The 6,000-nt window shown below is 39.4% G+C and overlaps 1 long non-coding RNA gene across 1 annotated transcript; it reads right to left on the bottom strand.

Annotated features, from left to right (window-relative positions):
* Nucleotides 1-1,341: 1,341 nt before the first annotated feature.
* Nucleotides 1,342-2,737, bottom strand: LOC134321311 (uncharacterized). The gene is made up of 3 exons (XR_010013834.1): nucleotides 2,672-2,737; nucleotides 1,731-1,822; nucleotides 1,342-1,437 (listed from the first exon to the last, which is right to left on the bottom strand). It is a non-coding gene; the product is annotated as an uncharacterized LOC134321311 (long non-coding RNA).
* Between the last annotated feature and the right edge of the window lie 3,263 nt (nucleotides 2,738-6,000).

Raw genomic sequence — 6,000 nt, forward strand, 5'->3', positions numbered from 1 at the left:
ACTGTTCCGGGTATTTATTCCTGTTTTTTTTGAAGGCTTGTTACCTTATACTTTATTAAACCAAACTGGATGGATAATAAAATCTTATACTCGCTTCTTAACCTCAAGACTAACATGCCAGTCTGTGTCTGTGATTCTGGTTAACATAAATTCCTTCTTTTAATTAGAAATTGCAATGCAAAATATAGATTTGTTCATGATTTATTGGTAACATAACATGCCTGGTATCTCTACATTTACACTTTATACAACATATTCATCCTAATTAACAACAAGAATATTAACATGAGCTGAAATGGTGGGGAAATTACTACACATACAGAAACAGCTATAAACAGTAAAATAGGGGAATCAACATCATTTTTAGCATCTTGTTAACGTCCAAGTGAGGGCCAAACGTTTATGAGCACAGTACGTACTTGTTAGCTGGAGTAACAAAGTAGAATTTGTTTTACAGTAATAAAAGAGTGTATTAAGAGCATTATTGTTTATAATAGTTGAGTTATATGGTTTATCTAAAGCAATCCATTGTCGCAGTCCTTGAGCAGACATTACAGAGACCCCAACTCCTCCATCCTGCTGCCTTTACCATGATGCCTAACATGTAATGACGAATAAAAACCTGTAACCAAGCTACAGACTAAAACTAATTTGGTGTCGGAATTTCAATAACTCGTATTTCTCAACTCCATGCCTCCAAGGATCGAGTGCTGTACTAAAAATAAGTGTGTGTATTTCAGTGAACCTCAGAAGTCCATCACTGCTCCCCTGCGAGGGATCATTTTAACCCTGTGAAGGCTACAAATAACATTAAATGTCTCCCCCCACGAGAGTCATGCCTGGAGTTGGTGTTCCAAGGTAAAGTTACAAGGCCATTGACATAATCCAGCCCCGGGATGAAGACGCGCGGTCGTCTTGTGGGCTCTGGTGCAATGGGTAAGAGGGTAAGAGACACATGGGATCATGTTTTGAATGTACTAGCCCCTAGTTTCTAAATTTTAGGCCAGGATTGTGATGATTCTCATCGATGTACCTTTTAGACCTGTTTGAACAAGCTAGTCAGATTAAAAGACTTTAAGCAAAGTAACCAAATTGTGCTGGAACAAAATTTGGGTAAAGCTCCTTCAAGTACAAAATGTGACCTGAGAAGACACTGGAGACGGCGGCTTAGGAAGGCTGGGTCACTTTAAGGTCCGGTTAATGACTACCAAAATGGATTGTTGCGATTAAATCAGTTCCAGACCCCCAATAATGACACATTCTAATAATTTTAACCTGTACAACATCTTACTAACACATTAAACACAATAAATATGAACTAAATGAAGAGAAATCCTATTGACTTTTTATTTTGTGAAACACCTTTCCATCTGGGTTCTCCTTCCATTTCAGAGAGATGCTCTCACCCATCCCATGTTCCTTCAGCATCTGCTGGATCTAAAGAACAAAGTGACTTTATTACAAAATAGTACAGGATGAGGTTACCTTAGACCTCCACAAGTCTGGTACATTGGGAGTAATTTAGGAGTCATTTCCAAACACCTGAAGGTACCACGTTGTTCTATTCAAATGATAATATGCAAATTTAAGCACCATGGAACAGCACAGGATCTCGGCTCTGTCACGACCTGGCCGGGTGCCCAACAGACACAATCGGCCATGTCTGTCGGACGGCTGAATCCTTTTATTATGTTAGTGATGAGTGAAACGTAGTGGCGGGAGAGACTGACCTTCTCCAACGTCGCTGCTTTTACTGCAGGATCGTCCACATCCTGATCTGACACGACCTTAATTCTGATCATCTGCCTCTGTCCCATGACGACTGCATGGAAACACGTCCACACCAGCACATTCACAAAATTAAACTGATATTTGGAAACAACAAACCCCATTTCCAAAAAATTTGGGACATTTTGTTAAGCGCAGTAAAAAGAAGAATCTGTGATGTGTTTGTATTTTTGGATATTTATTTAATTGATAATTGAGAGAAAAGATTACAATGGTTTGACTGATAAGCTTGTAGTTTGTAAAGATAAACACATTTTGAATTGAATGCCTGCAACACACTCCAGAAAAGCTAGGACGGAGGCGTGTTCCCCCTGTGTTCTATCAATTATCTTATTAATGAGACCTTTAAATGCTTTGTGAACTGAGTACACTAATTGTTGCTTTTGTTGTTTTGCAAGTTGAATTTTTCTCTGTTCTTGCTCAATACGAGACTTTAGTGGCTCAACAGTCCGTGTTTGCCGTCGTCTGATTCTCCTCTTCATGCTGCACTGTACATTATCGATAGCAAACGATTTGGACTTTCACACAATGGCAGACTTTGGTGGATCCTCCTTTTATACTCAATCATGATTCTCTCACCTGCTACCCAATCACCTGTTTATTGTGAAAGGCTGTAACTTAAATGTTCTACAAACCTTACAGTCTAATTTTACCCCTGTCCCAACTTTTTGGGAGTGCACTGCAGGCATTAAATTCTACATGTGGTTTTATCTACAAAAAATAATTATCAACAATAATCTACTTTCTACTTCTAACAGTTAAAGATTCAGGAGAATTCTGTTTTACAAAATGTCCCAATTTTTTTTTAATTGGTTTTTTATTTACAAGTATGTAGCTGCAGATTAAAGAAGTAGAAAATACAAGACTGAACACCTCAGCTTACCTGAGTAACAGAAGAAAGGCTTCAAATCTGAGCACGGTGCATTAACGTACTGATCATTATTTATACAGCCACAATGTGCATTTGTGCTCTGGTCAGGTAGCCCTGGTGCCCAATTAATGGTGGACAAGGAGGTCTGATCAGACCACTTCCAGGCATCTTTGAACAGGCCAAACCAGTTAACGACACTCCTCCTAGCAATCAGTGTCTTTATATCTGAGTTGTCCATGTTATTTAATGAGCTGGCCAAGTGTGCTGCTGCCTGCAGTAGGTCTGAGCATCGTACCACGTCTTTGCAACTGTGTAGTAAACGTACCGATTAATGCCAGAGTTCCTTTCTGTGGAAATGAGAAATAAAAACAGGGGAATCATTTCTGACCTTAATATTCAAGTAAAGTACACAGTGGTCTAGAAAACACACCCCAAACCTCATTGAACTAATACGTCAATTATAGAGAGTCAAAGATCAGAAGAAGGTAGAAACCTAAACTCTCCCTTTGTCACTGTCACTAGCATCCAAGAACCAGCAAAAATGACAGGTAATTAAATGCAGTTAACACTACACTGTTACTCACCATCAAAACATGTGAAGAAATACATATCCGTGCATGTTGCATCCCACCAAGTCCCATCCAAATTTATCGCCACACATTCTTCTCTTGGTCCATTGTTGGGCTGACCAGAACCCCACACTGTCCAGCTTCCTAACGTAATGTTACCAAGGGACCAGCGCCAGCTGTAAATGTCCTCATACAGTCCAGTCCAAGCACTGGACGTAAACTGTTTGCTTTTAGCTTCATCCTGAAATCGGACCCTGTTTGCATCACCTTCGATGGTTGCCAGGTCAGCATGGTTGGCTCGGCAATAGACCTGAGCATCACTCCATGTTTTCAACTGCTGGATCAGGTAGTACTTACGAGGGACAGACAGGACGAGTGGAAGGGCTCCTGTGAATGAGATTTATTAAGAACAAGTCAATAAAAGTCATACATAAAAGAGAAATTCTAAAGTATTCGCATAACCACCATCTACATGCTTGCACACACACAATCACATCTCTCACCAGTGCTGAGCTAGAATCTCACTCACATTTTCTTCACCTCTCTAAATGATTTCAGCTGTTTCACTCACATCAGTTGCTAACTAAGACATGGTTTGATGAGTGTGATGTAATTAGTGTGGAGGAACTCCAGTAGCCTCCAGAGCCCTGACCTCAAACTTCAATTGAACACCTCTGAAAGAACTGAGTTAAAAAGTAAGCCTATTATTTTTATTTTAATACTCGGCTTGTTTACAAAAACTGACACTGTGTTTTTCATGTGTTTTGGAGTGAAACTCTCCAGTGTTAATTAGAAGAAGGGGTTGAATAAAAAGTACTAGCCAAACTTGTCAAGATTTAGATAGGGAAAGTTAGGGAAGCCTCAAAACCAGCTGGGACTGGCAATGGCAATCAGCTGCCGGTGCCACTCATAACGTTGATTCACGGATGGGGTCCCCTCACGAAAAGGAACATCTCTGCCACCTCTGGGGCAATCCGCTCTCCCAGGGTTTTTCTGTCACTAAGGAGTTCCCACAAAAATAAGTATGCTGGCATACTGGACCAGGCTGTGCAGCCCAGCAGCCTGTTATTGGAGCTGGCAAATCTGAGAGGGAGAAACCGTGATATGTAGAAAAACGTCCACTTGGAGTGAATTGACACTCATGAGGCACAGGTGACTGTCAATATAGATAAACTGGCACATCATCTGCACCTCCATGCCACCTCGGCCAGCCAAAATGGCAATGCAGAAGGACAAGACTCTTAATGTGGCTCACATTAAGAGCATTACTCAATAATTTCTTTTGGGATAAATAAAGTATCTATCTATCTATCTATCTATCTATCTATCTATCTATCTATCTATCTATCTATCTATCTATCTATCTATCTATCTATCTATCCATCTATCCATCTATCCATCCATCCATCCATCCATCCATCCATCCAATCTATCTTCTAAATCCAACCAACACATAGTTCCAACTCATACAAACCAGATTAAAAACTATTTTCCTCACCTGTTAAAAACAGGAAGATGATCAGTCGCTGCTCCATCATTAATGTTACTGATGAACTCACTGAGGAGTAAAAAACAGCACTTAGACCTTCATCAGTACAACATGTTCAACCACATCATCACTACAAATCATACAAACATAATTCTGGAAAGGTTGGTACATTTTGTAAATCCAAAAAACCCAACATTCTGGGATTTTTATTTATTCACTGAGTGTATAACCACCGCTTTATCCTATTCAGGGTCACTGTGGTTCCCCGAGCAGGTCAACATGTGTCTCTTTAAAATTCCAAAATACGCCTCTGCGTCAGTGGTCCCTTCACACACGTCATATGCAGTGATGCACTTATACCCAATTAACCTAACTGCATGTTTTTGGACTGTGGGAGGAAAGGACGCGGCCATCCCCCCCGGGGGATCAAACCCACAGTCAAAAGACGTGCAAGTGAGGTGAATTGGACTATGTTTGATATAACCTTGTGAACTGATTAACCTTGTGTAATGAATAACTACCGTTCCTGTCATGAATGTAACCAATGTGTAAAAACATGACGTTAAAATCCTAATAAACAAACAAACAAAAACATACAGGTCAGGTGCGAGTCTACATACACCTGTAAGGAACATGTCTGGTACTGTATGTCACTGCAAGTGTGGGATTGAAATGATTTCTGCAACTGCACTTTCTTTTTGTATAATTTTAATAATAAACACCAGTGTTTATTTATTTATTATTGTAATTAAAGCTTTATAATGGTATTTAACTTTGTGATTCCTCCTCGGTCATCTTGGCCAAAACCTGGCCTGCCTTGAATCTAAAGCTCATAGAACATGGTTACTGTTCCACTCTGTAGGTAATTAAAACCAATAAATGTGAGGAAGTCATCAGAATGCCCTGAACGATCTGAATTCCTGAATGTATATATACATATATATCATTTTTTTACCCCAGCGGATTTTAAGAAAACCTTGTAGAAATGTATAGAAGCATTTAAATTGGTGCTTTTATGATCAAGTCACAGAAAAAAGAGATCATAAAAATGACTTTCAGACCTGTAACACATAATGTAAATACATACTGTATGTTAAATCAAAATAATGATCACAAGAGCCAAACCTGTATAAAAATCCCTAGATTAAATCAAATTATTACTGTACCTGATATTTAAAGAATGAAGTTTGGTGGCCTTATCAGGTTTAACAACTACGCCATCTGACAGTCAGACTAAAGGTTGTAATTAAAACACCCAGCCTTGTATTTTTTTGTGTTTACAG

Source organism: Trichomycterus rosablanca, chromosome 10 (assembly GCF_030014385.1).
Source record: "Trichomycterus rosablanca isolate fTriRos1 chromosome 10, fTriRos1.hap1, whole genome shotgun sequence".
Lineage (NCBI taxonomy): Eukaryota > Metazoa > Chordata > Actinopteri > Siluriformes > Trichomycteridae > Trichomycterus > Trichomycterus rosablanca.